The following is a 25,634-nucleotide window of genomic DNA, read 5'->3' as shown; positions in this document are numbered from 1 at the left end:
TACTTTTTCGGTCATATTTAATAATATATGTCTACAGGAAAGACTGCTACCAAAATATACTAATATATATATATATATATATATATATATATATATATATATATAGATAGATAGATAGATAGATAAACACAATGAGGTGATGTAGGAGAAACTCTTTTTGTAACATTGCGGTGACTTGAACTGGCGTTCTGGTGATTCCCAGTCACCAGTCTAACCTCACTCAGCTACGACAGGACAAGACCTGACTGACCAAGCCGGAATTCTACTGAATTCAATGCGAAATTCTGGAGGCCCTGAACTGGAGACCAACCAGGGTTGTAACAGTCGGCCGCCTACACTCTGGTCTGCAGGTAGTGATGTTCACACCGTTACTGGTTCTCCCCCCCCCCCTCATCACCATACCACCACCCTCTCTCCCATCACCACACCACCCCCTCCCATCCCTTCACCACACCACCCCCCACCCCTCCCTTCACTACTCCACAACCCCCCTTCCCATCACCACACCTCCCCTTATTTGTACCCAAACACCTTTCCTGTGTTGTCCACCTCTCACTGTTTACACCGCCCCAGTCTCCCACACACCCTCTCTGTCTCCCCACATTACTCTACCTGCTGCCCCAACACTCACACCCTCACGATCTGGCCCACAACCAACTCCTCCCTATCCCATCTCCCCCTCCCCACATCTTACCAGGCTACCCCCTCCCTATATACACCCTCCAAGTCTTGAACCATGTACACCCTATCTCACTTTCCCCCACTCAAGTACACACCCTCACCATTACCCCCGCTCCCCTGCTTTGCCCTTTATCCATTTTCTCAACACACTCTACGATGTGTATCTTCATTGTACACCATGCCATACCCATCTCCACACCATACCCATCTCCACACCATACCCATCTCCACACCATACCCATCGCCACTGTTTATGTATCACATGCAAGTACTCCTGCATATATATTATTATAATAATAATAATTCTAACGCAGCCCCCATGAATGTCCAGCAGACCAGCCTGGACATTCATGGAGCATGATATACATGAGGAAGCCGGTGTGCAAAGGGATCACAAGAGTTCCAACCGGATACTCGGGTAATGATGATATGCAATAAACACAAATACACTGTCAATGGACAGGCAACAGCATGCACAATAATAATCACACAATACTAAATGTGTGGTGTATGTGAAGCTCACATTCACAGACGAGTGTAATGTCGTGATACCACACAGATAAACACACATACACCGTCGATTCACCTATAACTTGTGACAGGTATGAGAAGGTGAGAACTGTGGTTGATCCCTCAGATCAACACAGACACAATGAAACAATGACAAGATCTTGTACTTACAGATAGGGCACCTATCTTTATTCACTCACTCACTCAGGCACATTTATGCAAGCACTCGCAGGTGGCCTGATAGCTGGTTTCCTCATTCTGAAGTAAGACCATTGACGACTAGGCTTTCCCACAAACCGTACTTGAAACGGGAAGGGGGGGGGGGGGGTACTCGCAGGAGAGCGTGCTGTATGTATAACCGACACACGCACACACTGGCACTGGCGGTGAGTAAGGGTGGTGACGTCACGTGGTTCAGTGAGGGCGGCGGCGGGCAGCTCGAGGCTACACGAGGTACAGAGGTACTAGCTACACGCTCTGGACCGAGTGACGGCTGGCTACTGCAGGTCATGTGGTACCATGCAGGTACACCGGCAGTGTACCTATGGCATCTGGCAACCATCTGGCAACACTGTCAGACAGGTACGGGCTCTCAATATTGTATTGAGAGCCCGTATTATATTGATGAGTATTGAGTTTTGTTATTGTAGTATATTGATTGGCCAATTTATATGCATCTTAACATAACCTTAATATGCCCATATAAATTGGTAATGGTTACACGGTGGAGGAAAGCCCCAAATTTCAGTAAGTTTTGATTTAATCTTTCAGCAACAGAACTTTTTCTTGAATCTGGGCACTCATTCATTGAAATTTTCATTGAAAGTCATTAAATGCTTGACACAACCCGTTCATATAAATTTGAATATAACTTTATATATAACTGATCATATACATCAACTTAACCTTTGCTAATTTAGTTAAACTAATATGATAAATTAATTATATCATATTGAATATAATTTCTTATACCTAGATACCAGTACTTGGACCACAGTTAAGGTCCTTTCATTGCATATTTACATATATCATACTTGTATAACTCATACAAATTGTTGTGTTTAATACTAGTGTGATTATTGGCTGTTGTAATAATAATAACAGAACTAGGCTAGACTATGTATAGTGTTCAGATCCTTGATCTTGAACAGAACCAGTGTTCAGTTATAGAACTGAGTTACTTAATCGTATCTTTGTATAACACTACAAGCTGATGTGTTGAAATATCTTCAGGTGGATTGTGGAACTCCAATCAACAACTCCATTCACCCTTAGAGTCCCCACCTGCCCCCTTAGAGTCCCCACCTGCCCCCTTAGAGTCCCCACCTGCCCCCTTAGAGTCCCACCGGCCCCCCCCCCTTACAGTTCATTGTCATAATTACACTAGAGGAGTAGGATTTACAACCCTAGCTAAGGACTTTTAGTTTTATTAATATTGCATACAGTAATTTTTAATTTAGTGCAGTTCAAGTCTTAAGTAGTTCTCATAAAACAATCCCAGCATTTTTTCCCACGCCATATATGAGGGAAGGGGGAGTGTCAAATCATTACGACTATATAGTACTTGGAAGATATCAGGATAAGGATTCGAGATGGGAGGGAGGGGGGAGGGGAATGGTGCCTAATCACTTGGACGGTCGGGGATTGAACGTCGACCTGCATAAAGCGAGACCGTCGCTCTACCGTCCAGCCCAAGGGACGGTAGACAAATATGAGGGAGCATAATATACAAGAGGGAGCATAATATACATGAGGGAGCATAACAAATATGAGGGAGCATAATATACATGAGGGAGCATAATATATATGAGGGAGCATAACAAATATGAGGGAGCATAACAAATATGAGGGAGCATAATATACATGAGGGAGCATAACAAATATGAGGGAGCATAATATACATGAGGGAGCATAATATATATGAGGGAGCATAACAAATATGAGGGAGCATAACAAATATGAGGGAGCATAATATACATGAGGGAGCATAACAAATATGAGGGAGCATAATATATATGAGGGAGCATAATATACATGAGGGAGCATAACAAATATGAGGGAGCATAATATACATGAGGGAGCATAATATATATGAGGGAGCATAATATACATGAGGGAGCATAATATACATGAGGAGCATTCGAGATGAGATTAAGAGGTCTCTATTTTAAGCAAAGTCATGAAGAAAAAACCAGGAAGAGTTACTTTTGCTAATGGAATAATTTTACGTTATTCTGAGAGTGAAAAAATCTTTTTAACTTAAAAAAGATATGAAAGTTTCATATAGATATTTTTAATGTGAGATATCCGTGGTACGCTCTCTCTCTCTCTCTCTCTCTCTCTCTCTCTCTCTCTCTCTCTCTCTCTCTCTCTCTCTCTCTCTCTCTCTCTCTCTCTCTCTCTCTCTCTCTCTCTCTCCGTTTATATCCCTGCCTTTGTCTCAAATTGTCTTTCTGTTTCTCGTCTCTCACCCTCTCTATCTGTCTCTTCTCTCTCTTTCCCTCTTTCTCCCTTCCCTCTCTTTCCCTCTTTCTCTCTTCTCTCTCTTTCTTTCGTTCCTTCTCAGTATCATTCTCTATCTACTTCTCTATTACTCACTTCTGTCTCTCTCTCTCTTTCCCTATTCTCTTTCTCTGCCTCCCTCTCCATCCACTCTCTCACTCTCCTTCTCTCTCTTTCAATCCCCTTTTCTTTCTGTCTCCCTCCCTCCCTCCCCCCCATGGGGGTTCATGGGTGGGGGGGCTCTTGTTCCAGGCCGGCCGTACATCATGTTCACTAATCCGTTGCACCGAGTCAGGTTACCGCTAAACCGGCTATTACTCTCACTTCCCGGGGTAGGGGAAGGGAGGGGGAATGGGTAGGGAGATGGTGGAGGCAAGAGAAAGAATATGAATGAAAGGAAGGTATAAGGGAAGAAGAGATTAACAGGAAGAGGAAGAAGTAGAGGAGAGGAGATAATGGTAATGATCAGAAGGGAGCGCTAAGCAATTATATATATATATATATATATATATATATATATATATATATATATATATATATATATATATATATATATATATATATATATATATATAATGTCAGACCACGGAGGAAGAATTGAAACAGGGATTTTCTTAAGTACTTTCGTATATTAATACATATTCAGAAGGAATGAATCATTCATTCCTTCTAAAGATGTATTATTATACGAAAGTACTTACGGAAATTCCTGTTTCAATTCTTCCTCCGTGGTCTGACATTCTCACATTTTTCATCACGTGTTAATTTTCGTGATTTACACACACACACACTATATATATATATATATATATATATATATATATATATATATATATATATATATATATATATATATATATATATATATATAATATATATAATCATCCGGAAGGGTTACGATGATAAGGGATAGGAGGAATGGAAGGAAAAGTGCCCAACCACTTGGATGGTCAGGTATAGGACCCCGCCCTATAAGAAGTGAGACCGTCGCTCTACCCTCCTGTCCAGGTGGGTTAGTGGATAGAAAATGGTAGAGGAAGAAAAGGAAGTAGAGAGACGTAAAAAGTGGCAATGTTAACGCCCCACGGGAGATGGAGATAGGAGGGGAGGGTATGAGAAACGTGTAGGGAAGAGAGAGAGAAGAATTATCAGAGGAAAGGGCCAAGCGATTAAGACTAAACACCACTTGGAAGGGGTCAGGATAAGGATTTGGGATGGGACGGGGGGAAAAGGAATGGTGCCCAAAAACTTGGATGGTCGGGGATTGAACGCCGACCTGCATGAAGCGAAACCGTCGCTCTACCATTTAGCCCAAGTTGTTGGAGAGAGACAGAGACAGAGGCAATGCAAAGGTAATTTCAGAATGTAAGATATTAGTAGAAACGAAAACATGAAATGAGATAAGGAGCCCTGGTCAAATACTGAGCAATTAAGGTCACAGTGAACCTGGGAGGAGACATTTGTAAGGCAGGAAAATAAGAGAATCTATTTAGGAGTGAATGTGTGGTCGAGGTTGTAGGGCAGATGATGGTAGCGTTGAGCCTCACACAACTCACTAAGGGGAGTTGTGGTTGTGCAGCCAGTGCCATTGGGTCGGCTCTCACGCCTGTGGGTCTCGCACCGGTTCCAGAAATAAAAAGGCTTCGGTGGAGTTGGAAATGTGGTTTGATTGTCCATTGAGGGGTTTCCAGCTGACTTCACGGCTGTTATCGACGTTTTGAGTTATCGTTAGAGATGTAGATTCAACGCAGATAACGGTAATTTAGACGTCGCTTACATTGATTTAATGTCGTTAATATTGATGACGGTGATTCAGCCTTGATTCATCATCGGTAACACAAGCCTGTGTTTATTTCTGTTTGCAATTTATCTTCTTAATGCAGTAGTATTCCAGATTGAATAAGTTATAACAGGTCATGGTGGTACAGCGGTTGAGATTGCAGCTGGCGGTCGGTCCATTGGTCAAGGGGTTCAAGTCACTTAAGAGCTCCAGTTGATTGTCTAATCCAAATTCTAATATTTGATTGATATACATTTGATTAATATACAAATATTGATATATATATATATATATATATATATATATATATATATATATATATATATATATATATATATATATATATATATATAATGTATATACATACATATATATATATATATATATATATATATATATATATATATATAATATTGGTGTATACTGGCAGCAGGTTTTCATTTATATATGTTTTATTGAATTTGACTGCATATTCTGTATTGATTATTTTTCTTGTTTAGGGCTTCTATCCCTCTGACTAGTGCTCTTGCATCAGGGTTTAATTGGAAGAGGAGTTCTCCGAAGGTCATCTTTGTTCAAGGTGAAGAAAAAGAAGTAAATAACTCTAGAATGTATTACACATATAAAATTACACAACGTTTCGAACCTACATGGTTCATTCTCAAGTGACAGGAAAGTACTTTCCTATCACTTGAGAATTAATACATATTGGATTTATACCATTATGGGGGCAGGTGTAGACAAATAGACCAATACAAATGGGTCAAGAATAAGGCATAAAGGGGAAGAAAAGTAAGGACTTAAAGTTTTAAGAAAAAGACGAAAATGGGGTCTGATTCACAAAGATTAATCAGGTGTAGGTTGCGTAGCATGTTGAGCAGTGTCTTCTATGTTGGCATCTTTACGTTCCGGTCTTATTCTCATTCTCATTATATATATATATATATATATATATATATATATATATATATATATATATATATATATATATATATATATATATATATATATATATATATATATATGTCGTACCTAGTAGCCCGAATGCACTTCTCGGCCTACTATGCATGGCCCGATTTGCCTAATAAGCCAAGTTTTCCTGAATTATTATATTTTCTCTAATTTTTTTCTTGTGAAATGATAAAGCTACCAATTTCCTTATATATGAGGTAAATTTTTTTTTATTGGAGTTAAAATTAACGTTGATATATGACCGAACCTAACCATCCCTACCTAACCTAACCTAACCTATCTCTATTGGTTAGGTTCGGTTAGGTACCCGATAAAGTTAGGTTAGGTTAGGTTAGGTAGTTGAAAAACAATTAATTCATGAAAACTTGGCTTATTAGGTAAATTGGGCCTTGCATAGTAGGCTGAGAAGTGCGTTCTGGCTACTAGGTACGACATATATATATATAGCCAGAACGCACTACCCGGCTTGCGATGCAAAGTCCGATTTGCCTAATAGGCAGAGTGATTTTCGTTATTTTCCCCCCAAAAAAACCAATTGGTTTATTTGAATTAATATTATTATATTTTATTAAGAATATGTATTACTGACTTAGTTATCTTAGTTTAGATTAGGCTAAGATAGGTTACGTTAGGTAGGTTAGGTTTGGTCATATTTCTACGTTAGTTTTAACTCAAATAAAATAAAATTAACTCATATATAATGTAATGGAAAGCTTTATCGTTTCATAAGAAAAGAAATTCGAAAAGTATATAACTTCAGGAAAACTTGGCTTACTAGGCAAATCGGGCCTTGCAATGTTGGCCAAATAGTGCGTTCTGGCTCTCAGTATAGCTGTGTTAGTGTAACAGAGTGTGTTCTGGCTCTCAGTATAGCTGTGTTAGTGTAACAGAGTGTGTTCTGGCTCTCAGTATAGCTGTGTTAGTGTAACAGTGTGTGTTCTGGCTCTCAGTATAGCTGTGTTAGTGTAACAGTGTGTGTTCTGGCTCTCAGTATAGCTGTGTTAGTGTAACAGAGTGTGTTCTGGCTCTCAGTATAGCTGTGTTAGTGTAACAGAGTGTGTTCTGGCTCTCAGTATAGCTGTGTTAGTGTAACAGAGTGTGTTCTGAAGATGTCACATTGCTGACGAAAAGTTGAACAATAACAATGTAAAGATTTAGTGATCACGTGTTTTTTCACCCTCTAAAATGTCGAAGATATTTGCGTAGATTGGAAAAGAAAATCAATAATAGTCACAATGCTCATGTGTTTAATGACATATATATATATATATATATATATATATATATATATATATATATATATATATATATATATATATATGTCGTACCTAGTAGCCAGAACTCACTTCTCAGCCTACTATTCAAGGCCCGATTTGCCTAATAAGCCAAGTTTTCCTGAATTAATATATTTACTATAATTTTTTTCTTATGAAATGATAAAGCAACCCTTTTCTCTATGTATGAGGTCAATTTTTTTTTATTGGAGTTAAAATTAACGTAGATATATGACCGAACCTAACCAACCCTACCTAACCTAACCTAACCTATATTTATAGGTAAGGTCAGGTTAGGTAGCCAAAAAAAGCTAGGTTAGGTTAGGTTAGGTAGGTTAGGTAGACGAAAAAACAATAATTCATGAAAACTTGGCTTATTAGGCAAATCGGGCCTTGAATAGTAGGCTGAGAAGTGCGTTCTGGCTATTAGGTACGACATATATATATATATATATATATATATATATATATATATATATATGTGCGGAAAATCCACAGAGAAATGTGAAAGGAAGTGAACGTTTCGGCCTGATTAAAGCGTTGTCAACACCCCTCCATTCAATCCCCATTCTCTGTGGATTTTCCGCATAAAAATGATCAATGTTTTGTGATCGTCAATATATATATATATATATATATATATATATATATATATATATATATATATATATATATATATATATATATAATATATAATATAATATGTATTGTCACCCATACTACCGTGGAAATAAACATTTCATTCATCTGGGCATTAAAAGACTCGAACGCCGACCCCAAGAGCGTGAGGTTAAAGCTCTATCCGCCAGACAATGAGACAGCGTTTATTGGGAAAGCCTCCGAAGGTAACTAACCGCTGCCCAACTGGAATTAAATGCTTTCCCCCTGGCTGCTGCTAAAGACGGAGGAAGTAGTGATCCACGCCCACGAGTCATAACGTATTACCCCACTTGCGTAGACACATTTCATTCACCTGGTCACCATAGGACATGAACGTAGATCACCTATTCCTTAAAACACCATAAGATTATTGAAATAGATCAAATGCACGAACAACTCACATTAGTGTGGTGTATGAAGGAGGAAATCAGTTGGAGCCATGAGGAGGATTCGAACCTGCCCGCTGGATAGCTATAAGAACTCGCTCTAAGACACTAGGTCGCGACATGCTAACAAGTAAGGCAGTCTGTGATTCAACTGGATCCTCAAGAGGTCCTCAAGCTTCCAATGAAATAAAGGCAGGATTTTATGTATTACCGGCAGCCACTGTGGCTGTGGTAGTGGAGTTCTCGCTGGGTCATCTCTTTAATGTGTGTACTTTGTGTAGTTGTGGAGGTGGATCTTCAACACCACAACAAGAGTGTGTGCGTGTAATGGGCGAAACCCCTAACTTAGTTTCAGTGGAAGGCTCGCACTACGGGCTCACCATAGCCCGTGCTACTTGGAACTTTGTTCCAGGTAGCGAGTCTTTAACAACAACAACAACCCCAGAAGCAGAGTTCTTCAAACTTTTCGACTGAGACCCAGTTTATTTTTTTTTTTTTATGCAATATCCTCACGCCGTATGGAGGCGTGTCTTGTACAAGCGCATACAACTAACATCCTCATCTTGCATGAACATAAACGTAATATGATATATAATATTCTTACCCCATACGATATGTAAACACATGTATACATACATATATATAGTGTTCGCAAGTGCATTATTATGGAGTCTGAATGATTTATAACTTAATTAATAAGATGATACCATAACAAATATAAACGATTAATAAAACGCAGCAAGTTAAGTGGAGGTGAAATTTCATATTAGGCTTCTCCTATTCTGTGTGTTTGTTACTTGTTATCATGGGCTAATGTAGCTTTCAGGAGGGGTAAGGCCACAGGCGTAACGGGTGTAGGGTTAAGGCCGTTTCTCTCCTTGCACTTGAGCTTAGTTAACGTCGAGAAGCCATGCTCGCATAAGTGTAAGCTGCCGAAAATGTAGCAAAGCAAAATAATTTCTTAACTAAAGTTGGAATATTCCTTGAATACACTGATCCAGAATGATGGCAGTGAAGGTGTCTGGGGCGTGCTTCTTAATGAATTATCGCTTGTAAGCAGGATTAATACTACACCAACCATACTCCCACACACAACTACACAACCATGCTCCCACACACGCTACACCAACCATGCTCCTACACACACTACACCAACCATGCTCCCCCCTACACACACACTATACCAACCATGCTCCTACACACACTACACCAACCATGCTCCCCCCTACACACACACCACACCAACCATGCTCCCTCTTATACACACACTACACCACCCATGCTCTCCCACACACACTACACCAACCATGTGATCAAGATCTTAGATGATCAAGAGGTTAAACTTAACCCGTCAGCAGAATCTATGATTTCAAATGCAGATGGGTCTTTCATCTTGAGTTTTTCTTTCTGGTACAAAATTTTCCATTCTGGGAAAATACTGTTCAGACCTCGCTGACATAGAGTGAGGGTGCAGCTTTATTTCTGGGTTTAAATTCTTCACACATTCTTCATATTGTTTTGCTCAGCGTTGTGTAGTGTGTGTGTGTGTGTGGGAGTATGGTTGGTGTAGTGTGTGTGTGTGGGAGTATGGTTGGTGTAGTGTGTGTGTGTGAAGGGGCATGGTTGGTGTAGTGTGTGTGAGGGAGTATGGTTGGTGTAGTGTGTGGGAGTATGGTTGGTGTAGTGTGTGTGTGGGGGAGTATGGTTGGTGTTGTGTGTGTGTGGGAGAGTATGGTTGGTGTAGTGTGTGTGTGTGGGAGTATGGTTGGTGCAGTGTGTGTGTGGGGGAGTATGGTTGGTGTAGTGTGTGTGTGTGTGGGGGAGTATGGTTGGTGTAGTGTGTGTGTGTGGGAGTATGGTTGGTGCAGTGTGTGTGTGGGGGAGTATGGTTGGTGTAGTGTGTGGGAGTATGGTTGGTGTAGTGTGTGGGAGTATGGTTGGTGTAGTGTGTGTGTGGGAGAGTATGGTTGGTGTTGTGTGTGTGTGGGAGAGTATGGTTGGTGTAGTGTGTGTGTGTGGGAGTATGGTTGGTGTAGTGTGTGTGTGGGAGTATGGTTGGTGTAGTGTGTGGGAGTATGGTTGGTGTAGTGTGTGGGAGTATGGTTGGTGTAGTGTGTGTGTGGGAGAGTATGGTTGGTGTAGTGTGTGGGAGTATGGTTGGTGTAGTGTGTGTGTGGGAGAGTATGGTTGGTGTTGTGTGTGTGTGGGAGAGTATGGTTGGTGTAGTGTGTGTGTGGGGGAGTATGGTTGGTGTAGTGTGTGTGTGGGAGTATGGTTGGTGTAGTGTGTGTGTGTGGGAGTATGGTTGGTGTAGTGTGTGTGTGGGGGAGTATTTGTTGGTGTAGTGTGTGTGTGGGGGGAGTATGGTTGGTGTAGTGTGTGTGTGGGGGGAGTATGGTTGGTGTAGTGTGTGTGGGGGAGTATGATTGGTGTAGTGTGTGTGTGTGGGGGGGAGTATGGTTGGTTTAGTGTGTGTGGGGGGGAGTATGGTTGGTGTAGTGTGTGTGTGTGGGGGAGTATGGTTGGTGTAGTGTGTGTGTGGGAGTATGGTTGGTGTAGTGTGTGTGTGTGGGAGTATGGTTGGTGTAGTGTGTGTGTGTGGGAGTATGGTTGGTGTAGTGTGTGTGTGGGGGAGTATTTGTTGGTGTAGTGTGTGTGTGGGGGGAGTATGGTTGGTGTAGTGTGTGTGTGGGGGGAGTATGGTTGGTGTAGTGTGTGTGTGGGGGAGTATGATTGGTGTAGTGTGTGTGTGGGGGGGAGTATGGTTGGTTTAGTGTGTGTGGGGGGGAGTATGGTTGGTGTAGTGTGTGTGTGTGGGGGAGTATGGTTGGTGTAGTGTGTGTGTGTGGGAGTATGGTTGGTGTAGTGTGTGTGTGGAGGGGCATGGTTGGTGTAGTGTGTGTGTGTGTGGGAGTATGGTTGGTGTAGTGTGTGTGTGGGAGTGGGAGTATGGTTGGTGTAGTGTGTGAGTGGAGGGGCATGGTTGGTGTAGTGTGTGTGTGTGTGGGAGTATGGTTGGTGTAGTGTGTGTGTGTGGGAGCACGTTTGGTGTAGTGTGTGTGTGTGGGAGTATGGTTTGTGTAGTGTGTGTGTGTGGGAGTATGGTTGGTGTAGTGTGTGTGTGTGTGTGTGGGAGCATGGTTGGTGTAGTGTGTGTGGGGGAGTATGGTTGGTGTAGTGTGTGTAGGGGAGAATGGTTGGTGTGGTGTGTGGGGGGGGAGCATTGTTAGTGTAGTGTGTGTGGGAGGGCATGGTTGGTGTAGTGTGTGTGGTGGAGCATGGTTGGTGTAGTGTGTGTGGGGGAGCATTGTTAGTGTAGTGTGTGTGGTGGAGCATGGTTGGTGTAGTGTGTGTGTGTGTGTGTAAGTATGGTTGGTGCAGTGTGTGGGGAGCATGGTTGGTGTTGTGTGTGGGGGAGCATGGTTGGTGTAGTGTGTGTGGGGAGCATGGTTGGTGTAGTGTGTGTTGGAGCATGGTTGGTGTAGTGTGTGTGGGGGAGCATTGTTAGTGTAGTGTGTGTGGGATGGCATGGTTGGTAAAGTGTATGGGGGAGCATTGTTGGTGACGTGTGTTGGGGAGCATGGTTGGTGTTGTGTGTGAGGGAGCATGGTTGGTGTAGTGTGGGGGGAACTTGGTTGGTGTAGTGTGTGTGTAGAGGGTCATGGTTACTGTTGTGTGTGGGGGAGCATGGTTGGTGTCGCGTGTGAGTGAAGGTGTATGGTTGGTGTTGTGTGTGGGGGGGAAGCATGGATGGTGTAGTGTGTGAGTGAAGGGGCATGGTTGGTGTTCTGAGTGGGGGAGCATGGTTGGTGTAGTGTGTGTGGGGAGCATGGTTGGTGTTGTGTGTGGGGGAGCATGGTTGGTGTAGTGTGTGTGGGGAGCATGGTTGGTGTAGTGTGTGTGGGGGGGGAGCATAGTTGGTGTAGTGTGTGGGGGAGCATGGTTGGTGTAGTGTGTGTGGAGGAGCATGGCTGGTGTAGTGTGTGGGGGAGCATGGCTGGTGTAGTGTGTGGGGAGCATGGCTGGTATAGTATGTGTGGGGAGGCATGTATGGTGTAGTGTGTGCGGGAGCATGGTTGGTATTGTGAGTGGGGGAGCATGGTTCATGCTCCCCCACGATCATGCAGGAAAATATATCTGCCACACAAACCTCTCTTTTTTCCAGAAGAAAAATATGAATGTTGATCCTTAGCTGATAAGCCCTAGTTAGAATTCTGCCGGGGAAAGCCTCCTAACTTCTGTGTAGTACAATAGTTGAGATTGATCAGCTCCAGTTTCTAAGCAATGTTGTTCAAACAAGCGGCTATTCAGTGAACTTGATTTCACCAGCTTGACAACTTTTACTACAATATTCAGAACATTTCTCAAAACATTTGAACACCCAAAGTTTCACAGAGAATGAGGCAATGTTTCCAATGTCTGGCATTACCCCTCTCATAATTTACTTTCAAATCCACTGTTTTTCATCAGATATATTTCCTGTTCCATCAGTTGTAATTCCCTTGCAATTAACCCAATTCAATTTTATTTTTCAACTACACAGTGATTCTCTGAATATCTCTAACCCTGTCGTGTGTGTGTACGTCAGGTCCAGATGCACAACAAATTCTGCAAGAGGTCCTCTTTCCATGGATATCTCATATAAACCAAACATGATGCGCTTGTTAATATCGGTACTTTCGTCCAGATGGACATCAAAGGAGTTTCAAAGGCGTAGATGTGTGGAAGATGCTTGTGTGACTGTACGCGGATGAATCCCGTTTTGCCTACCCCCCTCTCACTCCCCTTTCCCCTACCCCCTTCCCCCCCCCTCTCTCTCTCTCTCTCTCTCTCTCTCTCTCTCTCTCTCTCTCTCTCTCTCTCTCTCTCTCTCTCTCTCTCACTCTCACACACACACACACACACACACACACACACACACACACACACACACACACATACATTTAACTTCTGTTGTCCTTTTTTCCGACTATGTCAAGGCTATTATTAATGTTATAGTGTAAAAGTTTAACAAATATATTACTGTTGGCAAAGGAAATAATAAGATTATTACGCATCTATATTACAAATTCTTAATTATTTCATTGACACTAATATTTTGTATCATTTACTTGTTATTTATTTATTTATTTATTATGAACCTGCGACCCAGTCAGCAGGCCTTGCGAACTTAGAAGAACCCTGAGAGGGTTCAGTTGAAGCTGCTTAGTGATGAGAAGTGTTGTGTCGCGTCATGTCGTGAGGTTGCGTCATGTCCGTGAGGTTGCCTCATGTCCGTGAGGTCGCGTCATGTCCGTGAGGTTGCGTCATGTCCGTGAGGTTGCGTCATGTCCGTGAGGTTGCGTCATGTCTGTGAGAGCCATCCTTCTCTTGGAGAACCTGCGTCCTTCCCTGGAACACCCTGAGTCCTGCTCGAGCGTGTCGCTGAAGGTGTATCTATGAGAACACTTCTTTCCCACGACTGTTCCACCCTGGCCGGGGTGCTCGGGGACCCTCTCCCGGCCCAAACACAACTCGACATAACAGATTATAAACAAAATAATATACAGCTGTATGTACTGAAATATGAACTTCATCAAGGACTAGCAAGCGTATTAGTTGTTCCTCTCAGGTAAGGTGTGTTTCAGGGAAGACAAAGTAACGTAAGCCAATTATCGGAAGAAACCGGGTAAGCCATTATTATAATATACCACTTGGAAGTGATAAAAGGATAAGGATTTAGGATGGGACGGAGGTAAGAAGTGGTGCCCATCCACTTGGAGGGTCGGGGGTTGAACGCCGACCTGGGAGCAGCGAGGCCGTCGCTCTACTGTCCGCTCAAAAGTTTGGACACGTGAAGCTCAGCCACATCTTAACGTGATGATAAATAATATTGAAGAGGAATGAGGAAAAAAAGGTCCAGAAAGGTTGTCATTATTACTATATTTTAATTTTTAAAATATCGAGCTAGGCTTTCATTTGTGTTTGTTTATATACAAGAGAACACGATGTCTTAGACAACCTAGCAGTGTCTCGGTGAACCCGATGTTATGGTCTCTCCTAAACACTCCTTCCCCATCTCTCTCCACACACACCCTCCCCATCTCTCTCCACACACACCCACCCTCCCCATCTCCACACCCACCCTTTCCATCTCTATCCACACGCACCCACTCTCCCCATCTCTTTCCACACACACACCCACCCTCCCCATCTCCACACTCACCCTCCCCATCGCTATGCACATACACCCTCCTGGAGCATAACCACGTCCTTATCATAGTCGTGAAAACCCGTCCGCTTCACAGTTATTCTTTCAGTGGTGGCGATATACCCTTCAGTCCCTTGGTGTGTGGGAGTCAATCCAGACCAATGAGCGGAGTGAGCCTCGCAGTGCTCCCTGTTTCACCACAATGATTTGCTAAACATCACCTGCTGGCGATCCAGGCTGTATTTTTACATATTTAAAGTTGGGGAGAATAACATTTCAAGTTTTCGTTGCTTTCCTGTGTGTAAGGTTACCTTGAGTTACAGTGGAGACAATGTTGTTCAGTAGCGCGTCGACTCGCATAAACAAGAAGAATTCGTTCATATTCTCTCTCCTTTGTCGTTCTCAGACGTCGAACGTGTCTGACACACTACTAATTATTTAATACATTGATTAATTAGCTGGAATGGATAACACATTCACTAAACTTTTTTTTTGACTTGATTAGTTATTCAGATATGCTTAAGGCTGTCACAATTAATAGTTGGCATAAAATATTTCAATCGTGTTTTACAAAAGAATGTGTAATGGTGTGGTTTCGTGTGGCTTAAATTTCCTAAATATGGGTTTCTGTGACCATCCTTAATGCTAATCTGTTTTCACCTTATCCAATTTTAGTTTAATTGAAAGTTCCTAGTTATAGCTGTTCTCCTGGCGGGAGTACTTCAGCACTTTCTGAATTTGTCTCCCATTTAAACCATCTACTCTCTTCACCCCCCCCCCTTAACCTCTTTCAGTTATGCTTTTGTTTCTACTATATCATCCCCTTTCAGTTCAGTACCTTTAGCCAACGCTTCTGAAATTTAACCACTAATCTAGACGTCTTCAACTCTATCCAAAAATTCTCCTCCATTTCCTCGAATATACTTGATGGGTAGAGTGTGGCACTGTGCCTGGTGCCAGTGACTGGTCAGTCATTTACTGGCACCAAACAAGCAGTTATAATCAAGTGTGGCCGTGACCACGAGTGCACAGAGATGGGAATGAGTGCCAACGATGCCCATCAGTATTGGAATGTGTTCGTCCGAGATGGGAAGCGACTTCTAGCTCTCTATGCCCCGTCTGCTACCTTTGTTCCGGCTATGTTAAAATTATACTGTTGTGACGCTCAAGTTTTTTGTTTGCCGAATCTGGCCTTAAAGGTGTGGAATAATGTGGCGCCCACAACTTCTGCTTTCAGTTGTTAAAGACTAGTCCCAGAATTAAGAGGTATGAGTTATAAGGAAAAGCTAACGGAAATAAACTTCACATCGCTTGAAGAAAGTAGAGTTTGAGAGTTTGGGGAGACATGATTACCACATACAAAATTCTTAAGATAATTTATAGGTTATAAGGACAGACGGTTATGCATCGATGATAGTCGAACAATGGGACACTAATATGAAATTGGGTGTCCACATAAGCCCAGATAAATTATAAAAAAATCAGTGTGAGATTAGTGAACAAATGGAATGAATTAAGAATTGAGGTGGTGAGGGAGGATTTCTGTCAGTGTTACTTCGTGTCTAGGCACGATAGAATCAAATATGCTCATGAGTTTGTAAACCTGTTAATTGAAATTTTAAAGACTGGACCAAAGTGCTGAAGCATAACCCTGTAAGTACAATTAGGTGACACCCTGTTAGTACAACTAGGCGGGTGTCCAGCAGAAATGAAAAGTTTTATGTCTGGATATAAAGTGATAAAGTTGTTCCTGTAGTGTTCTGGATTTTAGGCTGCCTGAGGGAGAGTGTGTGTACAGCTGTGCATGTGTTTATCTGAGACGGCGGACACACTGTGCTTCACACGTGTCGAAGATGATTTGTAAAAGTTGTGCAGTAGCGGTAATTTTTCTCCATGAAAATTCTCTCGACTTGCCCCGCTTCCCCCATGGGTTTATTTCCCGACGTTCTCCTCCCCAGCCGGACGTACGCCTTTCTGCAGACCGCAGACTGGGGTGATGATTGAATGGCTGCGCCCTGCAGAACGGGGGCCGCTGCCCATGGTGTGGAAGGTTCTTCCTTAAGCACTCCTGAAGCGGGAGGCCCATGGAGGGGCAGTGAAGGGCCTCGGCGCTCCCTCCCGACGGGGGCCGCATGCTCAGAGGTCTGAAGTGCTTCATCAGGCGTCAAGGTGAAGCACGACACCGACCAAGGAACGTAATTAATCCTCCTCCTCCTCCTCCTCCTCGGGCTCCTGTGACCTGATGAGCGGGCAAGAAATACCTCCCAGATATTTGCTTCAACATTCTTCCTATTCTTTCTCGCGGAATCTGCTTTCACCTCACTCCTTGCCAGCTGATCCCCCTCCCCACAACTCCCACCCAAATATATCACCAAAGGTCTCCCTTCTCCATAAACCCCACCCATAAAGCACATGCAACCTCCATCCTTATCTCCACCTTCACCAGCACCTCTCCCCCCCTCCTGCCCCCATTACTCCAGACCCCCCCCAACCCTCCACCCCAAATTAATGAGCTATCAGGGAGAGAAAATCATTTATTTTCAGGCGGAGGCAAGTTATTAGCAAGTTGCTGAAGTGGGTTACGCCGCCACAGTACGCGAGGGCCGCCACAGTACGCGAGGGCCGCCACAGTACGCGAGGGCCGCCACAGTACGCGAGGGCCGCCACAGTACGCGAGGGCCGCCACAGTACGCGAGGGCCGTCACAGTACGCGAGGGCCGCCACATTACGCGAGGGCCGCCACAGTACGCGAGGGCGGCCACAGTACGCGAGGGCGGCCACAGTACGCGAGGGCCGCCACAGTACGCGAGGGCCGCCACAGTACGCGAGGGCCGCCACAGTACGCGAGGGCCGCCACAGTACGCGAGGGCCGCCACAGTACGCGAGGGCCGCCACAGTACGCGAGGGCCGCCACAGTACGCGAGGGCCGCCACAGTACGCGAGAGCCGCCACAGTACGCGAGAGCCGCCACAGTACGCGAGGGCCGCCACAGTACGCGAGGGCCGCCACAGTACGCGAGGGCCGCCACAGTACGCGAGGGCCGCCACAGTACGCGAGAGCCACCACAGTACGCGAGGGCCGCCACTGTACGCGAGGGCCGCCACAGTACACGAAGGCCGCCACAGTACGCGAGGGCCGCCACAGTACGCGAGGGCCGCCACAGTACGCGAGGGCCGCCAGAGTACGCGAGGGCCGCCAGAGTATGCGAGGGCCGCCACAGTACGCGAGGGCCGCCACAGTACGCGAGGGCCGCCACAGTACGCGAGAGCCACCACAGTAAGCGAGGGCCGCCACAGTACGCGGGGGCCGCCACAGTACGCGAAGGCCGCCACAGTACGCGAGGACCGCCACAGTACGCGAGGGCCGCCACAGTACGCTAGGGCCGCGTAAATCTCTTGACAAAAATACAAAATAAAAGTTTTGAAGTTAAGAAACTTTTTTGTTTATCTCAATGATTCAGTTGTAGTTTTTCTTGTGATGTAATTCTTTGCAATTTCAATTTCTTTCTTTATTATGCACCCCATACCCATCCCGTGGGCGGTGGTGGAAAGGGTTACAGAGGCACATAATCGGTTCAGGAACTGAACCCTCTAGTTCGTTTAGCTAAGCAAATAACAATATTTTGACGCTAGTTACAAAATTATTAATGTAGAAACGACTTGAAACTTTTGAATCTATTTTTTTTAATATATATGTGAGCATATGGTAAGCTTCCATGTATTGGATCAGAACACGGTTGAACATTAAGTACGGTAACCATAACATGGTTTGAACCTCCTGTGTTGTGAACCAGAACATGTTATAATATAACAGACAGCAGCACATCATCGGTCACTACTATTAAAATATTCTATAGGAACTTCTCCATGGCTCACAAGACGGGAGAGAAGATCCTGAAAACCCTGTAGAAATAACTGACGTGACCCCGACTGACACCAACCTGATGATAGAACTAATACTATATCGATAGATTCAGCGACAACAGAAGACTGGAGATGGGCGAGGCATTATACGTAAAGCAAACCAAGCCACATGTCAGTAGTCTACTACCACCAAATTATACTTGACCAACCTCCTGAACACGACAGAACATAGAACATATTGCACTAGCCATCATGCAAACGTTGTCGTTGTTTTAGAGTTAGCTACTCAGAACTAAATGTCTATGTAGCACGGGCTACACAGAAGGTTTTATTACCTCCCAGTGAACACATAATTGAGTTCGGTTATTCGCGATAACCTTGTTACTGTGATATTTGGGTCAGAGTCTTAAATGAAGGTCGGGTTTCCTCCTTTTCCCCCCCGTTTCTTTTTCGCATCTGTTTTAGCGCACTGGTTTTAGTCTTGTTTTAATAACATTATCTTGGTGGCGGATATAGATGCTCAGTGTTTACTAGTGTGTCCCATTCTTCAACTGCTTTTCTAATCATTGCAATCGCTGTGCAATTTGCATCTAATGCAGCTGCTGTCGTTGGATTAATGTTGAGTTTGATGCACAGGACTTCACTTGCTTCACATTCCAGTAAGTAATGCAATAGTGGCGTCTCTGCTTCTGTTCCACAGATGTGACTCTCTTTAACTATTAGTTTTATTACCTCATAGCAGCATTTGTAACCAAGTCTGAGTCTGTGTATGGCTACTGCAATGTCTCTGGATATCTTTTTGTCAGGGTTGAAAGAGGAGTACCCAATGGCTTGTTCGTACCACATCTTTCTCCCGCTATTTTGGCTGTGGAAACTTTTGATAGTTGGGTGTGTTTTCATCTTGATTTGCTCCTTAATCTGTGAAAAACTTGGAGGTATTTGAACCTGTACAATAGGTAGAGCAGTGGCAGATTTTTTGCTAGTGAATCTGCCTTTTCATTACCATCTATGCCAATGTGACTTGGTATCTAATTTAGGGTGATTGACAGCCGTAGATTAAGTGCTTCTTTTCCTATATGTAGGATTTCTGCTTGCTCTACTCTGCTCTACTGATTTTATTCTACTATTTCTGCTCTACTATGTCTGCTCTACTTGATTCACTCGCTGCTAAAAGCATTGAATGTGGTCTTGTTATCTCTATAACTAAAGCCAGAGTTCTCCATCCCCAAGAGAAAACTCATGTCCTTATAACTTTCAAGGTCAACAACCTGAACATTGAAACGTGTAGGCAGCACAAATACCTTGGAGTTGGTATTAACAGTGACATTGTAAACGATCTACACCGTAGATTAAAAGAAAGACTAAAACCATTGAGAACACTTACTGGTAAGAATATTGGTATCAATATTAAATATACTAGACTATCCTATATGATGTTTGTTAGATCTCTCGTTGATTATAATGCTTTGCACTTAATTAATTTCCCCTCCTCTGTGTTTGACAAACTTGAAGTAGTACAGAATGAATCCACGAGGATAATTCTTGGTGTCCCGAGATGCACAAGAATCATCAACATGAGGGAAGAACTGAAGCTTCCAACCATACTAGAAAGAATCATGCAAGTCAACACAACTTTTTGCTTTAAAGTCATGAGAGACCCTACATCTCCTGCATTGCTCAGAGACAAATTATTTAGTGCTGTTAACACCCTATTGACTGGTGCCGACATACCAACTCACTCCTTTTATGATAAATAGCTGAGCAACAATGCCTACAATCTCATTAAACTTAACATTCCTTTTAAGTGCAATCTACCTGTCTCTGATATTCCTCTTTATCTGAACCCCACCATTCAAGTATCATACACACCTGTCACCAAGAAAGATAATGAGAATCTTGCTCTACTCAAAGCTGTCACACTTGAAACAATTGCCTCCTCCATCGAGAATTTTAGATCTCACGAGCACTGTGTCTACACCGACGGCTCAGTCCAATCTTCTACTGGACGGACTGCAGCAGCATGTAGGTTTTATAGAAATAATATTTGCACAAAGACTGTCAGTGTCAGGTTAAACAACTGGCTGACCTCCTCACAAGCAGAACTAGCAGCATTACATCTAGCTACCAGTACATTAAAAAACATTGGAGAAGGAATAATATTTTGTGATTCAAAGTCTGCTCTTCAAGCAATCGAAAACTTCTCCTGGAAGATCGACAGCAAGAACCTCATACTACCAATTATAAATGACCTAATTGCTGCACAGAGTAAAGGGTCTCGAATCTCCTTTGTATGTATACCTTCACACATAAATATAACCCATCATAATGAGACAGACATTGCAGCCAAATTAGCGTGTAACAAGGATGAAGTTGAATTAGATCTAGGTATCCCCATCTCTGGTATCAAAACTGTATTGGTCCAAACACTCAAGTCTGATAGGAAAGAACTTACTGACTCCCAACGACCTGAAAGTACTAGTATAAAAAGCTATGATTTGTTCAGATCTGAAACCTATATCTATGGGCAGCACAAAACGTCCACTAGACTGTGCGACACAGGGGTTGCAAGGATCAGGTTGGGTTACCGTTACCTGTGGCAGGTGGCTGCAGGTGACGGATCTCCCAATCCTGAGCACTCTAATTGCAAACTCTGTGAGCAGGAACTGCGGCACGATCTCCCGCACTTCATCACTGAATGCCCAGTTATTAGACCTTTCAGACCAGTTGGCATGAGGTACCTGGAGCTTTGCAATTACTTTATTCACTCTCGTATTCTTGAAGATATCCTCACAGTGTACCCAAAATTTGCCAGTGCAGGCTACTAAACATATGGCCCTGTGTGACTAACCATCCTGCGAGATGGGGACTTTTATTACCACTGCTACCTTATTCACTCTTGTGTTGATGATATCCTCAAAATGCACCCGGAGTCTGCCAATGCAGACTGCTTATCTCATGCCTCTGTATGACTAACCATCCTGTGTGATGGGGATTTTTTAGCATCACCTAGTTAGCTTTTTTTTTTGACACATTGTACTCCACTTCATATAGTCTAGGGTAGCTGCACTAATGTGATGAGTTTTATATTATCTCTTTGCTGGCTGGATAACAATGCCTGGAGCGAAGATTTCGAGTCGGTATGAAAGATGACATCATGTAAATTATTCTCAATTGCATCTTTTATGTCCTCCTTCAGGGCATATGATTCTGTGTGTAATGTTGAGCACCCACTGTTCATGCTCCAGTAAGCTTCATGGTTGTTAGTGTAAACTGCTGCCCCAACAGAATCTTTCTTGATCAACTGATCCGTCTGTGAAGGTGTGAGTGGTTGTAGGTCTGAAGATGGTTTCCATTTGTTGTTCTATGACTGCTTTGAGCCTCTGCGAGTCACATGCTGATTTTCTGGCCGGTCATCCTTCAATGATTATCTTTAGACTCGATTCTTCCCATGGAGGAGGCTGCCGAAAGTGTTGATATGTTCTATCTTCTCCTTTGTTTTTAATGGTCCATTTGAAGTCGACTTTCTCTAGAATCTTTACTAGATTATCTGTCCATCCACTTGTACTATATTGAAGGTTTCTGTGAAGCGATTTCTGTATGATATCTTTGATTGATAGTCTGGTGGTGGTTCCAACAAGTTTTGCTATTATGGTGGTTATTCTTTGTTTGATCCTGTTTTCCAAGGCTGGTAAGTTGATTTCCATTCTTAGATTCTCTCGACACATCCATATATGTGCTCCCAGCATTGTTCTGAGAACATCATTTTGAGACTTCCAGTTTCTCCCATTGGTTATCACTGAGGGATGTAAGAGCAGGAGCAGCATAGTCAATGAGTGACCGAATTGCTTGAACGTAGTACATTTTGAGTACTGGTACAGATGCACCATCTCTAAGACTTGTCAGGGAGCGCAAAGCTGAGTTTCTGGCTTTACAACGTTGCCGAAGATATTCAATTTCTTGAGTGAATTTCAACTAGCTGTCTATTATGACTCGAAGGTATTGAAAAGAGGTAACCCACTCAATTTCGTGTCCTTGTATTGCTAGTCCGATGACTTGAGTTCTCATTTTAACGGTCATTGCTTTGGTTTTATTGCTTTTTATTTTCACTGCTATGTGTTCCGCTTCCCTGCTGATGATGTCTAGGCATTTTTGTTCATGGTTCCTGGCGCCTTTACCATTGATGATGACCACAAAGTCGTCTGCATAGTTAAGCAGTTTGGCTTTTGGTAACTTGAGCTTCATATATTGTTCCATGAGATAGTTGAAAAGGAAGGGGCTTAGTATTCCTCCCTGCGGAGTCCCATTTTCCAGCCTCTTTAAGGAGGACGCTTTTCCTTGGAATTTGATCATGCAAACAGGAGACTGACATGATACAATGGACTTATAAGTGAGGCACCTCACTTTCGCTCTATCCCCGTCACCTCGTAACTATCACCTCATCCTCGAGTATATATCATGCAGCAAGAAATTGTGTAATCATACGAACTCTGCTTTTCATAAATAAAACTGTAAAAATGAACTTATGAGAGTTAATATTTTAACTTCTCAAGTGAAGAAAAATATTACGAAAATAAAGAACATTCACGCTAGAATAATTTATTTCACCCTTTCGGTCACATTTAATGATAAATATTATATATATATATATATATATATATATATATATATATATATATATATATATATAAACTGAAAACTCCACACCCCAGAAGGATTCGAACCCAGACAACCAGGAGCACTATGCACCTTGGCGTACCTGGTACCTTAACCACTAGACCACACGACGGCACCGTGTGTGCAGTCGTTCACACTATAAATGTTTATAATATGTCTTGAGTTGTTGTTGTTTTAGATTTAGCTACTCAGAACGAAATGTTCATATAGCACGGGCTATGGTGAGCCCGTGAGTATCTTGAGTTCAGTGGTGTGGCTATAAAGGCAGAAATGAGGTGGGGTGAGAAGCAATGTCTTTAATTAGATAGGGGATATTAATAAGATATTGAGATAAATGTGTATCAATAATCCTACTTAAATCGCCCTTTAACTGATTAATAAAAAAATGGATCTAAATTATGCAAACCACTATTAATGTTCAAACTACATGATTCTGTGATCTGTATTAAAGCAGATTCAATAATGTGTCTATTGAAAATGACTTACAATTCGTTTTTAAAGTAGCCCTCTCCCAATCAATTTGGTGAGGATTTTCTAACAAATGGACAAAGAATTAAACAATTGGCCGTGTTGGATATATATTTATATAAACTTGAAGGAGTTTTAGGAAGAAAAAATAGATTGTATGGACGAACAGAATTTCTTGTGTTCATCCTTTAACGCAAGGTGCCTGGTGCAATTATGATCTCTGAGTTTAACCAGTCAGGAATAATTAGCGTGGGAAGTTTCGCAATATGTACTGCCTCAGGTGGATAACTTTGGAGCAAGAGGAGAGTTTGAAGCATCTTGCACCAAGAGTCAGGCTTCTCCCAAGAGCCTGTGAACGGCCACAGGCGTTTGACAGTGTGTGAGGGAGTTGGGTATAAACGTCAGCAGCCTCGCATGGGTTAATAAACTTCTGAAGTTTCCTTTATTGTTATTTTTATATTAACTTGTTTGAGTTGATTGATTGCAGGCGGAAATGTGAGAAGGTCACCAACCTTGTGCTTGCCTAGGTCACCAACCTTGTGCTTGCCTGGGTCACCAACCTTGTGCTTGCCTGGTCACCAACCTTATGCTTGCCTGGGTCACCAACCTTGTGCTTGTCTCGGTCACCAACCTTATGCTTGCCTGGGTCACCAACCTAGTGCTTGCCTGGGTCACCAACCTTGTGCTTGTCTCGGTCACCAATCTTGTGCTTGCCTGGTCACCAACCTTGTGCTTGCCTGAGTCATCAACCTTGTGCTTGCCTGGGTCACCAACCTTGTGCTTGCCTGGTCACCAACCTTATGCTTGCCTGGGTCACCAACCTTGTGCTTGCCTGAGTCACCAACCTTGTGCTTGCCTGGGTCACCAACCTTGTGCTTGCCTGAGTCACCAACCTTGTGCTTGCCTGGTCACCAACCTTATGCTTGCCTGGGTCACCAACCTTGTGCTTGCCTGGGTCACCAACCTTGTGCTTGCCTGAGTCACCAACCTTGTGCTTGCCTGGTCACCAACCTTGTGCTTGCCTGGTCACCAACCTTGTGCTTGCCTGGGTCACCAACCTTGTGCTTGCCTGGGTCACCAACCTTGTGCTTGCCTGGGTCACCAACCTTGTGCTTGCCTGGTCACCAACCTTGTGCTTGCCTGGTCACCAACCTTGTGCTTGCCTGGGTCACCAACCTTGTGCTTGCCTGGTCATCAACCTACTGTGCCTGGTCACCAAGTAGGGGGGTTTAAATGCTCTGACCTCGCCAGCCTCTGGGTCAAACACTACTCCTCCATGCGAGGTGGGGCTCCACTCCTCCATGCCAGGTGGGGCTCCACTCCTCCATGCCAAGTGGGGCTCCACTCCTCCATGCGAGGTGGGGTTCCACTCCTCCATGCGAGGTGGGGCTCCACTCCTCCATGCCAGGTGGGGCTCCACTCCTCCATGCCAAGTGGGGCTCCACTCCTCCATGCGAGGTGGGGCTCCACTCCTCCATGCGAGGTGGGGCTCCACTCCTCCATGCCAGGTGGGGCTCCACTCCTCCATGCGAGGTGGGGCTCCACTCCTCCATGCGAGGTGGGGCTCCACTCCTCCATGCCAGGTGGGGCTCCACTCCTCCATGCCAGGTGGGGCTCCACTCCTCCATGCGAGGTGGGGCTCCACTCCTCCATGCGAGGTGGGGCTCCACTCCT

The sequence above is a fragment of the Procambarus clarkii genome, chromosome 39 (assembly GCF_040958095.1).
Source record: "Procambarus clarkii isolate CNS0578487 chromosome 39, FALCON_Pclarkii_2.0, whole genome shotgun sequence".
Taxonomy (NCBI): domain Eukaryota; kingdom Metazoa; phylum Arthropoda; class Malacostraca; order Decapoda; family Cambaridae; genus Procambarus; species Procambarus clarkii.
This window is presented reverse-complemented; position numbering follows the sequence as displayed.